Source organism: Fukomys damarensis, unplaced genomic scaffold (assembly GCF_012274545.1).
Source record: "Fukomys damarensis isolate Sample0158 unplaced genomic scaffold, DMR_v1.0_HiC HiC_scaffold_6, whole genome shotgun sequence".
In the NCBI taxonomy this organism is placed as follows: domain Eukaryota; kingdom Metazoa; phylum Chordata; class Mammalia; order Rodentia; family Bathyergidae; genus Fukomys; species Fukomys damarensis.
Window position 1 is genome coordinate 2,949,214 of NW_022900918.1, and position 24,115 is coordinate 2,973,328.

Genomic DNA, 24,115 nt, shown 5'->3' on the forward strand with positions numbered 1-24,115 from the left:
CTGGATTGTAAATATAAAAGAGTCTTTTTTTTTTTTTTTTTGGTACCAGGGATCGAACTTAGTTCCTTGTGCTTGTGAGGCAGGTGGCGGCACCACTGAGCTAAATCTCATGCCCCTGTAAATATAAAAGAAAAGAAAATCTATGCAATGTAAGAGTAATTTATATTCTGTGATTAGAGCTTTTGCTAGAATATTTCAGTTGCTAAATGTGAATTCCAAAAGTTATCTTTTTAAATTTAATATTGATTTTTAAAAAATAAATATTGACATATCATATATATGTGTAAAAAAACATTCCTTAGTAAATTATACTATCTCCTTTCAAACAATTGTATTCTAATTAAAATGTATTGTTCACAGAAGAATAGAAATGAGTATATGCAGTTTCTTTACATATCAAACATTCTACAATTTATTCAGCCCTCTGTGATATGTTTTGATGACTCCTTACAGTTCAGTCATAACATTTTTCTGAAATACAACTGCAATTACTTATCAAAAATGCCCCAGATATTCTTTACGTGTGCTTAATCCTGCTATTATGCTGACTTTTAGCAAGATTTTAAACATGTGGATGTTAAGTAATATATTCAAATTATACCTTTTAGCAAACTTGTTAAAATCACAACATACAATATAAAATGCAAAATGGAAATGAAATATTAAATAGTTGGAAAATACTTTTAAGAAGTATTAGAGAATAGCATTGTTAGAAGTAATTATTTATTTAAAGGTCATTAGACATAATTGCCCAGGTCAACATAATAACTCTGTTAAGCAATTGCAGTACTGAGATTGTAGGCAGCCAGGACCATGTGCAATTCTCTTCCTATTTTAAATAAAGCTCCATATGCCTTACATTTGAGAACTCTCATCAGGAGCATACTGTCTGGCTTCAAATGTCATTATATGGCAGAGGGAGAAATGGGATTTCTGAGGGAGCCAGAGCCCAAACTATTTAGAGCATTATAGAGTAGAGTCAACATCTTTGAACTGCAATTTTAGGTAAATGGGAAGGCAGTGCAGACTGTGGAAAATTGGTATTATGCACTCCCTGTGGCTTGTACCACTTAGTTGCTGAGCCGCAGAGTTTAGCCACTGTAGAGGCTTCTGTGTTGTACTGAAGACTGGGACTACACTAAGGGACGTAAAGTTGATGTTCATCCAAGCATACATTCAAACCGAACTTTCCAATCATTTGGGTGAGTGCAATGTACAATCTTGGGAAAAAGTTCAACAATTGCAGTGAGAAAAAGTTGGAAGTTGAAGGCCTTAGCCTCATTAAATTCTGCTCTCATTAAGCAATTTTTACATGAACAGCTCTTAAAGAGATTAAAGCCAACATGTAGATTGTGTTCACAGTTAACAAAGAATTGATCCATCCTCATGAAAAGAAAAATAATTTGATGTTTCATAGGGCATTATAGGATGTAAGTATTTATGACTACTATTTTATGAACAGACTCAGTTAAAACCTCCATTTGGAATGTACGGATTTAATCATGGGTAAAATCACATTGTTTTATATGGTTAAGTGTGCACAAAAAAGCTGTAGACAAAATAATACAGGATTTGGCATATTTCTAGCTCTATGCTACTCTTATTGCATTCTTTAAATCCAAACATTAAATATGTATTTTCTAAAACATCTCCACTCTCAAACTACCCTTTGAAATAACCTTTTACATTAAATAAGCACTTTCCTTCACACAGAGCTTTAGATGAGAGAATAAATATAAATAACACACTCTCCAAAGTTATTAACATTTTAAACCAAAATAACTACTTTAGATTGTATTGGTTTTAGGAAAAGCGATTTCAGGGATCCAAATGTGCAATACTTTCTTAATTGTCCTTTGTGAAGAAACTGCACAGAATATTTAATCAAGTCACCGTGTAAGTCAGCTATTTGTAATAATTCTGTTTTTTTCCAATCTATTTTAAAAAATGTCCCCAAATAAACAACCATAGTGCGTAACTATATGAAATGGCATAAATATTTGAAGAGTTCACACCAAAATAGAAATTGATGAGAGCAGAAGTCAAATAATGCTATTTTTCTTCCACATCACCACTATAAAAACCTGTGCAAAAGTAATCCACAAAATCCAGGAGTGGTGGTGCACGCCTGTAATCCCAGCACTTGGGAGCTGAGTTCGGAGGATTGCTGTGAGTTCGAGACCAGCCTGGGCTATATAGTGAGTTCCAGGTCAATCTCAGCTACATAGTGAGACCCTGTCTCAACCCCCCCCCAAGAAAAAGTAATTCACAAGATCCCGTGTTAGCTCTACACTGCACTGGGGAGCTTCTCACTATTGCTGCATTCCTGATGGAAAGATCTCCCAAACTTTCTTTGTCTTATCATCATGTATAAAAATATGACAAATTAAAAGAACATGGATTCACGGGATTACTACTGAGTGAGGAGAAGATAACTGTTAGTCCACTGAACACCTACAAGAAAATAGTTTCAAAAGAGAGAAAACTGTCAGAATAAAAAAGACAAATCACCAACTCTCTGGGTCCTGGAATAAGACACCTAGAAAAGAATAATCTAGCAAAGGGAAAGAGAAGAGCTCCAGAAATCAAGAAAGAGCAGAAGAAACTCTAGAAATTATAGAGAAATTGGAAAAGTTTTAGACAATACAGAGAAAAGAATGCAATTGTTTGGAGTACCAGCCCAGCTCTCAAGGCCTAAGGGAGACATGGGTCCATAAACACAAGATAAACCCAGAAAGAATCAACAGACCCAATGATAACAATTGACCAGCAGCTCTAGCCCCAGGAAAAGAGAAATTATTGTAAGCTGCAAATAAAGTGATGTTTTACTCTGAAGTGACTCTTTCTTCAGGCCAGCATTAGAGAAAAAAAAAAATCACTGCAGCTCTCACAGTTTTTTGCAGTTATATAATCATGAAAAAATTTGAGAAGGGGTATACTGTTTTTGATTGGACTATTTCAGCAATCCAAAGTCATAGAACAAACATATGATGGGGTTTCTGGCCGAGGGCTAGTAAAGACCACTGAGAAGTTTAGCCAGCAGTGAGTGAGCCTAGAATACACAGGACACAATGGTCCTGCATAGGACCATGTAAAGCCAAGCTCTTTACATGTGGTTTTCTGAGGGTCCAGGGTCTGAAAGTGCTGTGACTAAGCACCACATACTACTTGGCACCCACTGCTTCCTACTTCCAGGACAGGGCAAAGTGGTATGTTTGCTTTTCCTGATCAGCAAACTTGATCAGAGTTCCACCTCAGCTTGGATTTTGCCATATTCTGGGATATTCTGGCTTTTACCTCATAAGTCCATAGGCTGCAAAGATAGTTAGGTGTGATATAAAAAAAGAAAAAAAAAAAAAAAAAAAAAAAAAAAAAAGCCACTGGAATCAATATAGCCTTTCGTGTGCAATACACCACTGAATAAAGCCAACCAATGGGTAATGCCTGGTGGAACTCAATAGTAACACAAGAAAAAAAAAAGTGTGTGTGAAAACACAATAGCTCATAGTTGTGGCTCACTATTCCTTTCTTATATGTGGTGGATTTCCATACCATAGAACCTAGAAAGGAAATACTCATACAAATGCCTTAATATGGAGGCAGCTTTTGGACTCCTTTCTGTATGATTTCTTTGTTATTTTTTTCTCTGTTTGTTCTTTGTTTTATTCCACTTATTTCTTTTCTCTTTTCTTTTACTTATTCAGTTTACCTATTTTTTACTCTTTATTGGATTTTTATCTCTTTCCTCCCCTGCAAGTCTCTTTCTTTTCAAATTTTACTTTTTTTTTTCCTCTCATTGAGTTTATTGGTACCTTTTAGCTATACAACACAGTTACATTCATCATTGGGATCTTGTACCTTTATATGACAGGTCTTGGTTCTCATTTTTTCTCCTTAATTTTTGTTCTGCACAGTCTCTATTTTTATTACTGGTAGTATTAAGCTTTACTTATTTTTATTTATTTAGTTTGCTTTATGCTGGCTTTGCTAATTACTCTTATTGTTAATGGTGCCGTAGATGTAGCTTTTAGCTGATGTTTCCTGTGTGTTAATATTGTTTACATTACTCTGGCAAAACACTTTTCTCTTTTTAAGGATTGTATAGTTGGAGCTTTTATTGGTTCTTATGGTATGTTTATATTCAGTATTTCTTTGATTCTGTATTACTGCAGATTTCTGTTGCTAATTATAGCATTATTGTTCTTTTAATTAGATTTTACCGTATGTCAATATCTGGTTTACCTTTGTGTCATCAAAATTACTATGACTTGTTTTCCCATTTCCAAGTAGGTTAGTCAGCAAAGTTTGGATTCTAGGAAGATATTCAAATATTGAGTTATTTAAAGTAGCTTTAAGATGGGTATGAACAACAAAAGCCAAGATATGTTTGAGAGAGACAGAATCTAACTGAGATCTTTACAGTAGTGGCACAGTTTTCCTACTTTAATTCATCTTTAAAGTGCAGCACAGAAACACTAGAAACATTGTTAGTTACTTTTCTCTCAATTCTAAGACAAAATATCCATCACCCAAAGTTAAAGAGGGAAAGATTTAATTGACTTACACTTTGTAGAGGTTTCGGTCCATGATCAGCTGGCTTCAAGGAACAGTGATGTGGCACATGGCAGAGGGCCATCACAGAGGAACAACAGTCCGTAGTGCCCACAGGCAGCAGAAGCATCAAGGTACCCTAACAGCTTCTTCCTGCACCTTTTATCTTACTCAGACTACTTAGGCTGGGTAGGACTCACACCCTTAATTCTAATGCCTCCTGGCTAAGCCCCACTATGAATCAATCAATCACGCACTCTATGTTCAGATCCCTCTGAGAAAGCATGAGGTTTTGGGGGCACATCAAAACATAAGCCATAAATGTGAAAGAGCAAAGTAACACTATTCCTTCAAAATCCTTAATACTCCAGGAGCTAATCTCACGGTAAATGAAGGAAATAAGATGTAGGCATGAAACAAAAAATGTTTAAAATTCTTGAAAAAAAGAAGGAAAAATATATGTAAATCTGCATATTTATTGAGTTTAAATAAGATTTAAATAAAGGAATTAATGAGATATTCAGTGAGCATAAAGAAAAAACAAAGAATGAGTTGATTGAGTTAAGCAAGACAATATGATATATAGATGTTCATTTTGTTGAAGAATAAAAATTATGAAAATAAATCAAGCACAAATTCAAAATATAAAAAAATACAATGGAAAGCATGGGTAGCAGATTTGGTCATTGTTAGGAGAGTGTTAGTACTTGAAGAATTTGATGTACAGAATCTTGTATTCAGTGACATCCCCAGAACAAGACACCATGAAAATAGTTGATTATTTTTTTAAAACTCAAGAGTTTTAGAAATAAAGGAAAAATTAGACTATGAATGAAAAGGTATTAAAATGTATTAATTTAATTATAAAAAAATTTCCAAATATCAGGAAAGAATTTGATATTCAAGTACAAGAGTTAAAAAAAACCCATTAGCCATGGCCAGAAACGAAACTCCCCTTGATAATCCTAACAAAATTCCAGTAATAAAATAAAAAGAGAGAATAATAAAGCTGTTAGGGAAAAAAAGTTCTTACAACCTATCCTATAAAGGCAAGCAATTCAGGATAGCAACAGATTTCTCAGCACAAAATATAAAGTTCAGAAGAATTTGGAGTAAATTTTTCAATCTATAAAACAGAATTATCAACCCAGACTTCTATATCCTCTTAAATTAGCTTCAATATTGTCAAAGAATTTAAAAACATTTTTTGTCAAATTAACTCTAGAGACATGACCACCAAACCAACCTTAATACTTAACATATTTATAAACAGAAGTAGCGAGGGCACTGGTAAAATATGCACCTAATTGGGAGAGTTAAACAAAAGTACAAAAAAAAAGAAAGAAAGAAATCAGAAGTGGAAAAAAATGACAAGATTTAGTAAATACTTTAAAACCCTAACCCTCAAAGTTGGTGATCTCAATTCTCAAGAGACACAGGCCAGAAGATCGTATCACAAAACAAAATGGTACCATAAGTTGCATGCAAGGAAAACATCTCATGCAAAAGCAATCATATATACTTAAAGTGAAAATTTGAAAGGAAAAAAAAAAAAAAGAACTACAAGAATCAGAGCCTAAAGAAGCAAGCAGCACTAGTTATTTTATTTTTTAGACACAACAGATTTCAAGCCAAAACGATCAGGAGAGACAAAGTTGACACTACACATAAGTAAACACAATTCAACAAAATATAGGAGGTGTAAATGTATATGCACTGTTGGTTTATAAAACTGCATAAAAATTACTGAAAATAAAAGGACAGTCAAACTTTAAACACAGTCAAAAATAAACTTTAAACATTCTCAAAATAGGGTAATTCAATAACCAACTCTCTTGAATAGACAGGTCAAGTATGCAAAAAGTCAGGAAAGAAATTTTAGAGGTACAGATGGAATAATTTTTATCCTATATGGTGGGTGCTCTCTTCATTTTGTTGGTGGTTTCTCTTGTTGTGAAGAAGCTTTTGAATCACATGAGATACCACTTGTTGATTCCTTGTGGTAGTTCATCTGAGGATTTGTGCATGAAATCTTTTCCTATGCCAATGTCTTCAGAGTTCTACCTAACCTCTCTTCCATGCAGCTTAGAGTTTCTGTTTCAATATATTGATCTTTGATCCATTTTGATTCTAGTTTATTACAGAGTGACAGATAAAGGTTGAGCTTTAATCTTTGGCAAGTTGAAATCCAATTTTTAAAGACCCATTTATTACAGAGGTTATCTTTCCTGCTCCAAACTAAGTGTGGTCCTAAGTTTAATTAAGCAATAGTGTGTAATGAAAGTGTTTTAGTTATTTTTCTTGTGGCTGAGACAAAATATCCAACATCTAAAATTAAAGAGGAAAAGTTTATTTGGCTTAAAATTCATAGAGATTGCAGTCCATAGTTGGCTAGCTCCAAGGCAGAGAGGCACATGACAGAGGGGATCAAAGAGGAGAAACAGTCATTGCATACAGAGGATAGTAAAAGAAAGCAATGAATATTAGTAGATCTTTTCTCGCCCTTTTAAAACCTATTTAGGCTACTGGCATTAGGCTGATGCCAAATTTCTTAGTGGACTTTTTTAGTAATTGCTCATCCCTAATCTTAGCATTACAAAATGAATCAATCATATATTGTAGATTCAGTCAACTCTGAAAAAGCCCCACCTATGACTGCATGAGGCTTTAGGGGGACATCTGGACACAAACCATAACACAAAGTAATTCTGTACTTAGCTTAACTCACTTGACAGAATGGCTTCTAGATTCACCTATGTTGTAAAAATTGTGAAGATTTAATTTATTTTATGTTAAATCATATTTTATTACATATATTTATATAGTCTATATTTTCTTTAGCCATTCACCCATTGGTGGACATTCGTGTTGATCCTACATGTTATATTCTTGAAAACTGTAAAAGGAATAGATATCAGCTCTCACTAAGAAAATAATAGCTATATCCATAAGACTTTGATAATTAGGTATAATTGTTTCCCAATGTATCTATACATTAAATATCATTTCCGTGAAAAATATATCATGTAGTCAATTTAAAATAAATATAAAGGTAAGAAAGAAAAAAATATGACTTCAAGTCCAAAGACTCTAAACATATTAATTTTTTCTATAGATCTCTGACACACTTTGTTGTCGGTTCAACACCCTGCTAACAAGGCCAGATTGTGATTTCATGAATTTTGAAAATGACACAAAGTAAAATAAATAATGCAGAGGTTAAATATTACACAGTTTCTCTAATAAAGAGACCAGAATATTAAAAAAAGAGAAAAATAAATAGAAAGATAAAGGGGGAGGGAGAGGAGAGAAAGGGGACATAAAAAGCATTCATACTTGTTATGTGCATGCCCACGACGAATGTAATCATTATGCACTGCAAACACGTACTAATAAAAGTAAAAATTGAAAAAGGGAGTTCACTGCACATTTATCTTAATGGAAATCCATTTACATGAAGTATCCATCTCATTGCTAAAAATAACAGCAATATAATAGAGAGACGTAAGAGATATGAGAAGGGGATGAGGAGATTGAAGGATCAGGGAAGGTAGGTAAAAATATCCTGATGTGGTGAGTATGTACCAGTTCCCCCAAATGAATAAAATTACCAACTAACACAAATGTACACTAATAAATATTTGTTTCAAAAGAGACAATGGCATTATAATCCACTTCTTCTAACTTGGTCACACTTCTGACTGCATGGGCCTTTGGGGGACATTTTAGATCTCAGTCATAGTAATTTTACTCGGTTAGTGCTGCTGCAAATAGAATACATATACTTGTTGCCTTAAGCACCAAACATTTATTTCTAACAGTTCTGGAGGCTGAAAGTATCAGATCAGGACATCAGTATGCTTAGGATTTGGTGGAACTTTATTTAAGTCTACAAAGTCTTGCCTACTTGCTCTACACATGGTGAAGAGAGGTAATTTAAAGACGTTCATCTCTCACATGAAAACACATGTCTCTTATGGGAGCTCCATCTGAAAGACCTTCTCCAAATTCAATTATATCTCAGTACAATCACACTTTGAAGAAAACTTTTAACACATGGATGTGAAAGAAGAGAAGAATATTCTCCATAGTAGTAAATAAATTGGGCAAATATTTAATATTTGAGTATACTGGGTTATTTTTAGAAGTTTTCAACTAACCAAGAATGTTGGTATCGGGAGTAAAAATTATCTTTGACTATTCCAGTTCACTTTTTGTATAATTAGCTGTACTACTTACTCTAACTATATGATTGATTAAAGCACAGTAGGTCAAACCGTGTAGCAATTTAGAAAATCCTGCAACTAAATGAATTTGGTGAATTATTTCTAAACATGCATAGCCGATGCAATGTAAATATGGATGTAATCATTCTCAAGTACTAGAACCTTTTTCCATATTGTTTGATGGCATAGTAGACAATGATCACATTCCATCTGGTCTGTGTTATATCTAATGGTAGTTTCCCTAGTGTAAATTGTTCAAGGTCAATCTTTCTATAATCTCCCTAATGTTCAAGCTCTAATATAGTCTTAACATTACCATGTAAAAGCAAGTAGCATTTTTAATATTAGACAATTACAAAACATGGTTCTAAATTTCAAGCATACTTCCCATATCACTTCACAATTTCACATGAAAATATGTATTTAATGAAAAATTTAAAGCTTACAGTAAAATAGAATTTATTTATTCAAGAGTGAGTTTCTGAATAACACTGGACAAATGATTTTATTCGATTCAACTGTATTTCATACTTGAGATTAATGTATCATTTCTCTTTCCATTTTCATTCAAAATAAAACTGTGTTTAGACAATTTTCTTGTATACTTCGAGGATAAACTATATATGAAGGAAGATATATATAATTAACTGATGTATGCTTTCAGTGGAAATACTTGTAATATCATTAGAAATTGAAAAGTTTTAAATTTTCTAAATTTTCTTGAAATGCTCTTCAACTCATTTATATTGTCTTTCTTTATAACACAGTAAAGAAATGAGAAATCCTGTTAAATTATTGAGAATAACACAGTTAAATCCTAATAAACAGAAAAATAGCAGTTCAGTTAATGTTATAAAAATGAAATGATAGTGTGATTTAAATATTCACTTTGAATAATTTATTTTCATGTCATAAAAACATTACATTATTCAAATCAGAGTGTCAATGATGCCTTACATTTCACATGGAAAGAATTTTTATATTAGTATTGCTATTTAACTACTCATCAACTTTTCTCATTCAAAACTTGTAACTTCACCTTTTACAAGTATCTTATATTCTGTAGAAAATCTTTCTTCAAAATGAGATGCTACAGCAAAGAAATAAAAGCTAAATAATCCCCAAATTTAAAATACATCCCCAGAAAAATACAGTCTCAAGATAAAAGCTCTGCTATAAGACATGGGAACATTTAGTACTTATAATTGGATTTGTGAGAAAATCTCAATAGCTGTACTGTTCTTGTGGAAGAAAAATCCAGATTTGAGATTCCTTAGTCTTCAAAACAAATTTGTGAGATGACAAAGTGATAAAAGAAAGCAATCAAGTTTTTAAAAATAGATTTTTGGGTTGAACTTAATTAAATAAAATCAACCAAAAGATAGATCAAATTTAAAAATACAGGAATCAGTAAATTGGTTTTGTAAAAGTCATAGATCACATGTAGTGCTGATGAAAGCAATTGCAAACTTTAGGGGAGGAAAGAAGATTTACCAGATAATTTCTTCTGCCTCTGATATATTTGAGAATTTGATTCTTCTAAAAATCATTAATTTTAATTGGATTTATACCTTGAAATATATTATTTATGTACTTATTTATACCTTGAAAATACTTATATTACTACATAATGAACTAGCAACTGTAATCACTATCATCTTTGTTTTTTGGTTTTGTTTTGTTTTGTTTTACTAATTACTAATTAATTAGTGACTGGTAATCATAAGGGGCACAAGAGACTGGGACCGAGTGACACATTCTTCAGGGTCTTAGTTTGACTAACTAGATAATTTCAATAGTTAAAGAAATTTCATAGCTGACAATTTTACAAAGTGAGTCAAATATTGCTCACCTGGCCTTGGCCCTATGATTACAGGGGTCCCCAGTGTTGTGCAGTTGAGTAACAACAGGAACTGTACATATGCTCCACAATTTATTTGCCTTTCTATTGCTTCCCAGGCTGTGTAACCTCTCCATATCCTTTCTTAACATTAAGTAAGGTGATATTTTTGTGTTTGAGTGGTGGAGGGAATGATACATGAGTTCTCTTTCTCCAAGAAACAAATCTTCAAACCACTATACATTCAAAAGTTATACTGGGTTAAAAAAAAAATGTCTGGAATAAGCAAGAAGATCCCTCAAAATTTATTGTGTCAGACTCTTCAAAAAAGAATGCAATTAGTTAAAAGGGATAAAGAGAAAATTCTTAATTTCAATATTATGGACTTAGGAACTTTCAAATAGTGCAATGAGTCTTTGAGTCAGGATTACCTATTAAGTGTTGCATGTCTTGAAAAATTGACTCTGTGATGTACTAGTACTTTGCTCAGTCATTAGGAAATTGAACCAACCTCAGGAAATATGAAATGTGGATCCCGAAAAGCAGGCCCTTGGCATTTAATCTGTATGCTTCTTGTAGAAGTACTGAGTTTTATTATAATGGTGATTACAGTTGACCACTCATGAGTCATGGTTTATTGATATGTACTACATAGTTCCGAGGCCAAGACGCTCCATGTTACCATTGGCCTTTTTTTTTTCCCTAAGAGGTAGGAGGAAGGTCAGCAGAAAAATCAGTGGCCTTGTTTGCTGTAGTTGGACTCATGGCTACAACTAGTACTCATTCCTTTCCTTCTAGCTTCCATCCTATATTCTGCTCACTTTCATCAGATACCTAGCATGGGTTGTTGGAATGCTTGATAACGTTACTTATACTTAATTTCTTATGAAATATTAGTCATTGGAAATCATGCTTTTCAGGTTAGATTACTGAAAATATCCATTTATCAGTAGTGGTACAGTGAGATGCTTATAGGAGCATATAATAGCTATATTTTCATATATATGATATAGCTATGTGTATAGATCCTGAACTGAACTTATTAAGCAGCACTCCTTTTTCCTACCCATCATAAAATATTTATACATCATAATCATGGCTCTTTCATAAGTTCTTATGTCCCTGAACATAAGAAGTAAAAAGTGCTCTGGTGATCGCTGTAATTCATAGAAACATTTTCTGTGTCCTGAAGCAAAACCGAGCTCTATCTAAAGGAAAAGCATTTAACGCTGCAAAATAGGCAGCCGTAAATATTACTGGGTATCATTGGGAATAATGGCAGGTAAGGCCATTCTCTACTTCCATCAGGTTTCCGGACTCACTTTTTTTTCTGTTGGAAAAGCAGAGCTATGTGAAAGCTTTTGTTTTAAGTAGATTATGCATTATGAAGTATCCTCTTTGCAGAGGATTTCTTTAAGCATATGCTTCAGCTGTGTATTTAGAAGGTGGCTGCCACAGGTCTGTCACAGCTGTTTCACTGGCAGAACAAGTGGAAGCCATGGCAAGGGGCCCATGCTCACATCACTCTCCCTGATAGGCATTCCATGTATTACCTTATAATTGTCTATATGCCTTTTGTGAAACATTTTGTGGTGTATAAACTTCCACTGCAGACGTTATACTCCTTCCAAGGAAAGAAATGGTTTTATCATTTCTTGTGGTCATCCCCAACACGATGGCCCTCATACCACCAGTCAAAGAATCAAGATAGGAGTTTCTTCAAATGATAGTATCCTCTACTTATTTGTGATTAGGCCTTAGCTGCTCAGGTGAGCCTTCTTAGAAATAGATCTTGAGATGAGAAAAAAAAAAACATGTTAAAGACATTAGAACATCCAACTCTCTGTAAAAGTTGAAAGTGGCCCCCAGCTGACCAACAAAATGATCTTCTCCCTATAATTGTAAGGAACTGAATTCTGCCAATGACCATATAAGCACAGAGAAAATCCTAAGTTCCAGTAACACAGCAGCTCTTCCATTTCATTCACTGCAACATTCTTAGCTAAAATTCCAGATAACATGTACCAAGACTTTAGATTTACAGAAAGTGTGAGGTAGTAACCGGATGCTGTCTCCATTATTTACTCATTGCTGGGACAAAAATTCCCAACACCCACAAATTAAAGGAGAAAGGTATATTTTATCTCACAATTTGTAGAGGCTGTGGTCCGTAGTCAGCTGACTCCAAGGCAGAGCGGCATGGCAGTGGGGCATGGCAGAGAAAAAACAGTCCATAGCAGGATAGGAAGAAAAAAGAAAAGAGCCCACCTTCCATTTTTTTCTTTATGTCCCATCCAATATTGTTCAGTGTCACCCATGTCCAAGGTGGGCATTCCCATTACCTACATCCAGAAATATGTTAAACTAATCAGGGGATGAATCAAATGATCACCTACCCTTAATCTAAAGCCCCACCTCTCAGTACTTAGAAAGCATATCTAGATATAAGCTAGAATCAATAAATTAGTCCTCTAAATTTGTGATAATTTGTAGTGCAGCAATAGAACACTAATACAGATTCTATTTCTGTGGGAAGGTTTTTGAAAATCCTTATGTAATATTGCTGGCTATGTCTCTTTATGAAGGAAAGCCAATTCTGTGCCTAAAATGTGTTAATACCTGCAAAATATAATTTCTAACTCTTCTAGAAAAGTGAAGGTCCAGTGCAGTGTCTGCCACCAAGATTTAATGAAGAAATAATGCCATGTGAGGTCTTCAGAATATGTCTTTTTATGGCACATTGGAAATTCCAAAGAGGCAATATTTACATTGGTTTTAGTGAACAAACATCTGTATTGCTGAGTCAATTTATAGCCTGTATTGCAGTCACTGCACAGCTAAGGGTTGCATCGCTAAAGAAGACTCAATGGACCCAAAATAAAAATATTTACAAATCTACATTTTATTACAGGAAAGATGCTATATATTAGTTATAAAATAAAATTAAAATAAGGAGATGCATTATAATCAAATTCTATCTCATGACAAGAGATCTGGCATTATTTGTTGTGAACTTCCATTAAAAATTTATCTTGAAATGTCTTGTGTCATAGATGAATGCAGTTTTGCTGTGTGTGTGTGTGTGTTTGTGTGTGTGTGTGTGTGTGTGTGTGTGTGTGTGTTGTATCAGGAACCATCATTGCATGTATGGAATACCTTAGAACTAGTGATCCCAAAATGATATTTTGGCTGGGGACTAAATTTTTGCTGATGATATAGCATAATTTTGATGCATAACTAGTTTTAACAGCATAACCCTTTAGGGTCTCACTGAGACCAAGTGCAAAACATAATTACATTGTTATCAATAAACAATTCTGGCAAGCTAGAACAAATGGCCCAGATCTCTTTAAACTCATACTACAAGGAAACACTATTAATCAGTCTGGTTCTAGCTTTGACAAAGGGTTGTTGTCATGTACAAACTTTAGCAAAACAACTCATGTTAATTCTAAGCCTGAGACAATTCATCTTCACAATGAAACAATGATTACTCTACGGATGGGCCTGCCATGCCAGGCAGAAAATAATATATAATTTATTGAATGCATTTTAATTATTGAATTGAATTTATTCAATTTTATTGAAACATATAAGTTTATTAAATGTCAAATGCACTACTTGGTTAGCCAATGATGCCTCCTATGCTGCTTAACTTTGGGCATTAGCGTCATTTGTATATATCTTAACTCGCGGTGCCAATTTCCTTTGCTGTCGATCCATGTTCCTTTTGCCAGGACTGCTTGTCTACCCTCCTCTCCATCTAGGCTCCTGTCCACATCCCATGTCGTTTGCTAGAAATCTAAATATACCTGGATCCACATCTGACACCACAAAAAGTACTGCTAGAATCTCTGACCAGTGGGAAACATTGTCTTTCCATTTTTCTTTCATCACTCTGACAGTAATGCTGATATCAACCTTTTCAAGATGATCACAGTCATAAACAAACTTTGAGTTTTCTCCTCCTTTGGTTGAACATATACCATGGATGCAAATAGAGATGTGAGTTCAGAAAGTTTTTTTTTTTTCTTTTGTCTTTACAGGCTTTGTGAAACTATAATGGCATAGTAGATAACTCGGCTAGCCACTCATGAATGTCTACCGAGTTCCTGCTCAGTGTTAGTCCAAAACATCTCATTGCCACATCATGACTACTGGCAAACCTCTCTGGATGTGTGTTTCTTGGTTTGTCAGAACACATCTTACAATAGGCATTCACATGCATAATGAGTTGAGTCTGTTTTCTGACTGCTATCAGGATCCAGTAACATGTCTCAAGTTGTTTCTCAGCAAATGTATACATCTCATTTAGAAGCTATGTTCTTCCACAGGAAGGGGACAGTTTCAAAGTTTAATTTGACCTTCTTTAAAAGGGACAACTTTTATTTCCCAGGTCAGAGAAATAATGTATTACTCATATGGCAAGTATCACAGTACTAACTACATACTTAGTGATTAGTGCAATGACTACAAAATACAAACACAGTAGAATCTGTGACTTTAGCCTACACATAATTTTCTATTTGTCCACTTTAAATTTTTACCCTACATCTCTAGCTTGATTGCATTATGATCTGTTAATATATAGGGAATAACTTCAATTCTTTTGCATTTATTCAAACTTGTTCTGTGAGCTAGTAAGTGATCTATCTTGGAGAATGACTCATGTGTAGCTGAAAAGAATGTATATTCTGATTTTGTGGGGTGGAGCACTCTATAGACATCTGTTAAGTCCATGTTTTCAAAAGCTTGGTTCAGTTCTAGTATTTCATTGTTGATTTTTTTTACTAGATGATCTGTATATTTGTGAAAGTGGGGTATTAAGATCCTCCACTACAATTTTATTAGTGCATATTTGGTTTTTCATGTATCTTAATATTTCTTTTATATAGTTGGGGGCATTAATATTTGGTGCATATATGTTTATGATTGTCATCTCTTCCTCTTGAATTGTTCCCTTTACAAGGATGTAGTGCCCTTCATTGTTTCTTTTAATCAGTTTTTGTTTGAAATTTACTTTGTCTGTTGAATAAGATTGCTACCCCTGCTTTTTTCTGGGCTCCTGTTGCATGGAGAAATGTTTTACATCCTCTCAATTTCAGTCTATGGGCTTCTTTTTGCACTAGGTGTGTTTCTTGTATACAACATATTGTTGAAATTTGCTTCTTAATCCATTCTGCCAGTATATTTCTCCATCACTCTGCTGGGTATCTTTCCAAAAGAATTAAAGGAATCATACCACAGTGATATATGCTCACCCATGTTTATAGTAGCACTTGTAATAGTTAAATCTTGGAAACAGCCCATTTGCCCATCAGTTGGAAATTGGATAAAGAAGATGTGTTTTTTTTTTTCTGTAAAATGGAATACTACTCAGCCATAAAGAATGCGAAATTAGATTGATTCATAGGAAAATGGATACATATTGAGGATATATTCCTAAGTGAAATAAATAAGTCACACATGTGTAAATACCAAATAGTTTCTCTTGTGTGAAAAACTACAATTTTACATAAGATCCTAATAATATATTTGACAATGTGAAATAGGAAGAAAAGGGCTAAAGGTGTAGGGAAAATGGGAAGGGTAGGAGAAAGGTAATAAGGGAAAAGAAAAATTATGACAAAATGAAAACAATGGAAATAAAGTGTTTGTAAATGGGGAGGGAAGGAGGGGGTAAAGGGAAAGCATGGACAAGGGGAAAAAATAAGAACCAAGACCTGTCATGTAAAGGTACAAGATCCCAATAATGAAAGTAATTTTACTGTATACCTAAAATGTAGCAATAAACTCAATAAAAGAAAAAAAAATCTTACCCCAATAAGAGAAATATATAAATAATTTGTGTCTTTTATAATCAGTGTCATATGAACTTGATGCCCAATAATCCTCACAATACTTGGAATTACTCTTTCTACATTGTTGATCATTTGTCAAACAAACGTCTACAAGTCTAAAGATGATTTTCTCTGATAAAAGACAAGGGAAACATTGAAGTATATAATTATTGTAGTGTTCAAATCAATGTTTTTGTAGAACAAAACTAGTCAGGCTTTGGAAGACAGAGGAAAACTGAAAAATCAGTATTTATACTCTTTTTTCCTGAGATACACTTACTTCCCTGAAAGACCTTGTGAGAAATGTCCACATCTCTAAGCCTAGGCATACTGAGATGTTGCTTTCTCTACATCCTCCTTCTGCTTTCCTTAACTGAATATAGACAAAGATAATAGGCCATTCAATGAATGCAGCAGCATCAGTATTCTCTGGGAACATTCCCGAAGCAAATCCCCAGACCAGACTGAATTTTTGAATAAGAAAGACTGAATGGGGAAGGCATGATATTTGAAAATAATCTTTGTTATAACATGTCTTCTTGGTAACTTGAGAGCACAGTAAAATTGGAAAACAAGAGCTGGAGGGTAGGATATGGATATGAATCTTCATGTATAAGCAAACTTCTAGTATTCAAAAGCAATTTTATGAACTTTAAATGAGGCAGTCAGCAGAACCACTAAGCCAAATCGCCAGCCCCTTATGAAATTTAAACGAAAAATAGTTTCCCGTTTCATAATTGTATACTTATTAAGTGTGTGTGTGTGTGTGTGTGTGTGTGTGTTTTTGTATGACAGTAGGGATTAAACCTAAGTTTTTTGCATTGAACTACAACCTCAATACTTTATATTTTTTATTTTAAGATAGGGTCTCACTAAGTTGCCCAGTTGGGTTTGAACTTCTGATTTTCCAGCTTCAGCCTCCCAGAGTTCTGAGATTACAGCCTAGTTAGAAAAGATTTTACAATTTGTATAGTTAATAGGAAAACAATATGTGTGTTTATAAATGTAAACTGATACTTTAAAATAAAGATGATTTTAAAAAGAATCTACTTTCAGTACTTAGAAAAAATATTTTGTAGACCCAAATCAGTCTATTAATTTATACTTTAACCTAGCAGTGTATTATTAAGTTCATTATTTTTCCTTTATAGGTAACAATTTATTGATTGCAACCTATTGATAATATTTTATGCTGTACATAAACCTTTTTATTTGTCTTCATGCAAAGGAAATGAAGTTCAAATGAGTACAATATCTAAATGTGGAGAAGTAATGCAAAAATTAGAGGAAAGAAGACATATACAAAACTGAGAGGGAGGGATATTACAAATTTTAAATATTTAATAATCTAAAATTAAAGACTCAGTTTTCTTCCAGTTGACCTGAACTGTTGATTGTAATATAGAATTTCATAAAGCTAATATGAAGCAGGAGGCAGGCATATAAATGACAGGCATGATTATTTCACCTCATAATAACAGGTAATATCAGTGTTTCCTAGAAGAACATAATACTAAGTTTGTACTAATCTGAATCAAAAATCAAAAAACATTCATTCAATTAACAATTTATGATATAGAAACTTGAGTTTTTAGTTTATTTGCCTGTGTGGAAGTGATTGTTTTGTTTCTTTCCATTTTCAATAGGGTAATACTTACAAGTGAAATATTCCAAAAAGAAATTAATATTATCATTTATTTTCTTTCAAAGAAATACTCTAAAACAGATTTATACCATACACACAGAGAAGGTAACAAAATTCCAAATGCTTAATGTAGGGTGAAATAGGAAACTCCATGAAAAAGTTCTTGTTTGGTGAAGATTTATTCAGACTATAGATGTGAAAATGTACTTTTCTTTAGTGTAAGAAACTACACTGACAGAATTTGAGATGCACTGCCATGAGGTATCCTGTCATTTAATCCCCAAACTCTTCCTTCCAAGAAAACAACTAAAAGGGAGTCTAACATTTTTAGTAAAAAATGGTACAGTTGCTTAAAGTATAGTATTCACTTTTATAAAAAAATGTAAATTGTAAACATTGTGAAAATAGACAAAATACATTCTACATGCTGTCTTTGATTACTTATTTATGTCAAGTATTGTTTTTAAAATTTCTGCTAGGGGGTTTAATTTATAACTCCGAGGAAACTATTATCCAGGGTATTTACTAATTGAAAATAAAACCTACCCTTTTTCAGTTGTTTAACAATTAATATGTATATTCATATTACAGTTTTCTTGTGTGTCAGTTTTTAAGTGTTAAAGGTTGCAAAAATTGCTTGCTGTTAATGTATATTTCATCCTCCGTTTAAAAACTACCATGGTATATTTATTAGTTTAGAAATAAAATAATTTGGTTGATACATCACTAAAACAATGTATTAATTTGTGTAATATTGACATTCTAATGCCACGAGTAATTGCCTCTAATTTCACAGAACATCTCGTTGATTTTTCTTGTTTTAAAATTAGTGGAATTCATACATTTTACAAAATTTTATTTCATACATTATAAAAATTTGTACAACTATTTCCAAATTTATTTCTGTATTCTTATAAAAACTTCATTTCCATGTAATTGTATTTTTTTTAAATCTAAGTGAAGTACCATATATCTTACTTTTTCTCAGCTGATTGTCATAGATGTTTCAGGTAAAAAATTTTTTATTTGCAAATACCTCAATTTCTAATATTTCTTGAGCCTCTTAGTTTTACTATTTTACCTTTCCAAGAGCAGTTTCAAAATATGATAATAGGTGGTTAAGCTTAACTGTGTCAACCTGATTGACTTTCTAGTTGCCTAAATATCACATCAGGGTCATTCATGGAGGTATGACCTTGAATAACACTGATATATCTAACTGCCCACCAGTTTCTCTCTGGCTATACCTCTGTTCTGCTTCTTGGCTGTCATGAAAGAGGTAAGTGTCTTTGGTCTGCCATTCCTTTCTTTCATTCAGTTTCTGCCTAGAAGCCCACCAGTCGTGGACTGAATCCACTTAAATCAGGAGTCAAAGCAAATCTCTCCTTTAAATTCTGGGTTTTAGGTATTGTGCCTCAGAGATGGAAAAATGGTGATGCAGTAGGCATTTTATTACCTCTTGATTTTATGAGTAAGCATAGATGAGGATGCAGGAGATAAACAACAGAGAGAGACAGAAGAGAATATTTGTGAAAATGAGAAATTTTTACTCTAAAGGAATTTTTAGCACATGAAATATTACATGAAGCTGGCACTTGGTCACACAACTGTAATCCCAGCTACCCTAGAGAATGAGGAAGGAGGATCAAAAGTTTGAAGCTTTCCTGTACAACCTAGCAAGGCTTTGAGTTAAAATAAAATTTTATAAAAGGATGTAAGTATAGTTGAGAGGTAGAGTATTTCTCTAGCTAGCATGGGAGAGGCCCTGCGTTCAATCCCCAGTGTCACCAAAAATAGTAAGAATAGTATGCTTCTTTTGTTTAGATCAGAAACTGTATAAATAAATGTGCACACACAAATCCTAATAATACCATTAGAATCTTTGAACTAACTTATTTAACAATACAATATTATCATTATCTTAACATACCAAATTATCATCCTTAGAATTGTTTATTAATATGAGTAAGTGAAATGAATCTAATTAATCCTGATATCTATTTTACTTTTGTTTCAGATAAGACTAACCGTGTAAGCACAAATCTCAACTTTTTTCTAGCTTGGTATGTTAAAAAGTTAAAATGACACAGGGATTCTCTTCTCAGATTTCTTGAAAGTTTTGTTGATATAGCTGTTTATCTTCTTAGATATATAAGGTTTGCTGAATTATTTTTGATGTACAAATGCCCTTATAGTTTCCATTTTTGTGGATAAATAGTATTCCCCTGTGCATATTTACAAATTTTTCTTTATTCACCTATCCATACAAATCTCAAGTTATTTTGTATTTTGAGTTTTTGAATAGTATGGAAATAAATGCAGAAGTGTAGTTATGGCTTGAATATGCTTTCATTTCTTTTAGATGTATACCCAATAGTGGGACAGCAAGATCATATAGGGGTTCTGCTTTTAGTTTCCACAGTATTCTCTTAATGGCCATACTAATTTATATTCCAATTAACAGTGTGTAAATGTTCCTCCTTCTCTTCTTTCTTTTTCAACATTTGCTATTTTTGTCTTTTTGATATAGCCATTCTAAATAAGATAAATGCATTTTCCCACTCTGTAGCTTGCTTCTTCACTTTGTTTATTACTTTGTTGTGGAGAAGGTTGTATACCTTCTTAATAAACAAATATGTGAGAAAATATATATAATTGGGCAAAAATGCAAGCAAGCTTTACTAATTGGCATCCTCTAAAATGTAGATTATTCTGTGCATGTCAGAATATATTTAAAGAACTTATTCTAGTCAGGAAATTTTTAAATTGCTGGGATATTACAGAAAAGATAGATGTAGTAGACTTTCCTTGCTTACTAGCCTGTTTTCTGAAAAAGAGATTCCTCCATTTAAGCTACTCATAGTTACTATGGTATTTATGCATTCATAAGGCTCTCTGCAGAGATAGAGGCTGTACTGTGTAGAAGTAAAACAGTAAATATATGGTGTTTGGGTATAGAGAGAAAGAGTAAAGAAAAGAGGAACAGATAAAACTGTCTTTAGGTTCAAATTTTTTAAATGGCTCCACAAATTTACCAGCATTGAGTCTTTTAAGATATGGAAATTTATTAACAGTGTGGCTTTTACCACAAATTGCCTTAACCCACTTATGCATATACACAAAGCAGGTAATGGTTTGAAGGATTTTTGCCATAAACTTTTCCACAAGATTTAGATTTTTAAGCACTATTATATGAGCTTTTATTAAGTGATAGATATATGCTTATACTTTATCTTTATCCTCCTTCAAAGCTATAGCAATATTTCATTGTTTTACTCTAAATTTGAAACGCCCTTAAGAATACATTTTAAGAGACTTCTCATTTCCCATCTTTACAGAGATAAGATTTTAAAAAAGCATTGAAACACTTTTGCTTTTGCAAGAATGTCAGACCTCAGAGATATGTACTTTGCTGCACCAAAAATAAGTTTATCATAAGATAGCCTTCTCTTGTTACATCTATTAGGAGCAAAAACAACAAAAAAGAAGTATAAAAGTTTTCTTCCTAGATACAACTTATTAGCTGGATTTTGATTGTATAAATGAAACATAAGTATATGAAAAACACTTTAATTTAAAATATTGATATTTGCCAGAGATTTAGCTCAGTGGCTCTGCGGTCTGCCTCACAAGCACAAGGACCGAAGTTCGATCCCTGGTACAAAAAAATAAATAAAATAAATAAAATATTGATCTTTATTTTAAGGGGTAGGTCTCTATAGATTTCATAGTTTGCAGCAATGTCCTCTAAACAATTTTTTTTCTTTTCAAATTGTTTCAAGGGAAATTAAAGTTTCCACAACATTTTCTCATCTATTGAATCTCCTTCCCTTATCCTATTAATCGTTATTCTTTCACATACATTTTTATATTGGAAAAATTGGAAAGTGGGAGATAGTCATTTTAAATATTTTAAGTATATTTTGTATTTCGAGTATTACAATGTAGTATTGCCAAGTCTTTTATAAAGGACGGTGGGCATTGTGATAAAATCAGCATGGTACTGGCAAAGAAACACACCTGAGGATCAGTGGAACAGATTGGAAGATACACAAACAATTCCAGATGTACTCAGCTACCTCATCTTTGACAAAGGAGCTGACCATCCTCACGTGAGGAAAGAGAGCTTCTTCAATAAATGGCATTGGAAAAACTGGATTTCAAACTGCCAAAGATTAAAACAGGACCCTATCTTTCACCATGCACAAAATTAAAATCCAAGTGGAATAAAGATCTAAACATTAAAATAGAAAAACTAAACTTGCTGGAAGATAAGTTAGGCAGAACTTTGGACAACATTGGCATAGGAAAAGACTTTATGAACAAATTTTCAGTAGCATGGGAACTAGCAGAAAGAATCAACAACTGGGATCTCATCTTATTAAAAAGTTCTGCACTGCAAAAGAAACCACCATCAACAGAACTAAGAAACACCATACAATGTGGGAAAAAGATTTTACCAACTGCTCCTCAGACAAAGGACTATTATCTAGAATATACAAAGAACTCAAAACAATTAGCCCCCCCCAAATATAAAGACCCGATTCAAAAATGGGCATCTGAAATAAGGAGACATTTCTCAGACAAAGAAGTAAAAGCAACAAGTAAATATATGAAAAAATGTTCCACGTCACTGGTCATTAGAGAGATGCAGATGAAAACAACACTGAGATGCCACCTCACCCCACAAAGAATGGCTGCTTTCAAGAAATCACACAATAACAAATGTTGGCAGGGTTGTGGGGAGAAAGGAACTCTTCTTCATTGTTGGTGGGAGTTCAGACTGGTACAACCACTATGAAAATCAATATGGAGATACCTCAAAGAGCTTGGACTGGAGGTTCCATTTGACCCAGCCATCCCTCTGCTGGGTATCCTTCCAAAAGAACTAAAAGAATCATATCACAGAAATATATGTGCACCAATGTTTATAGTGGCACAGTTTGTAATAGCTGAAACTTGGAAACAGCCCATTTTACCATCAGTTGGGGACTAGATAAAAAAGTTGTGGTTTTCTATTAAATGGAATATTACTCAGCCATAAAGAATGAGAAATTAGATTCATTCATAGGAAAATGAATACATATGGAGGATATACTCCTAAGTGAAATAAATAAGTCACACATGTATAAATACTGAATAGTTTCTCTGGTGTGAATAAACTGTAATAGCACATAAGATCCTAATGAGATAACTGACATTGTGAAATGGGAAGAAAAGAGCTATAGATGAAGGGATGGTGGGATGGGTAAGGGAAGGGTAATAAGGGAAAAGAAAAAATTGTGAGAAAATGAAAAGATGGAAATAAAGTGTTTGTAAATGGGGAGGGGAGTAGTGGGTGAAGGGAGGGCAGGGACAAGGTGAAAAAATTAGAAGCAAGACCTGTCATGTAGAGGTACAAGATCCCAACAATGAATGTAACTATGTTGTATCCCTAAAATGTACCAATAGACTCAATTAAAAAAAGAAAAATGGACAGTGGGTGAAAGTATAATTATCTCTGTCTCTTAAGTTCTCATTATGTTGTCAAACACTAATTACTGTTCACACTCTCACTGTTTGAAAAATTCACACTGACACATTTAGATTCAATGAGAGAAATAATGTTTGGTCTGTCTTGGTCACAAAAGGACTAAAGTTCGGGGGCATTCATTAAAGATAGCACAACAGTAACCACACTCTGCCTCTGCCACTTACATACCATGAAGACCTTTGTTATTTCATAAACTTAATCCTCCTGAAAATAAGCAGATCAAGTCAAAAATTTCTGAGTTATATGTATAGCACTCAATGACTGTGAATGTAGCTGTTTCCAATGCACTAACACATAATTTCATGAAAAACTATCTTATTACATTATAATCAGCATCTAACCATGCTGTGTAAACAGTAGCTTCAATAAAAGTTTTTCCTAAGATAACAAAAGGATGGAAACCCCATCAGCCCCTTGTCAATAGGAGTTTTAAAATATCATTAGGCAGAAAATTTCAGATGTCCTTGGCCTGTGAGTAGA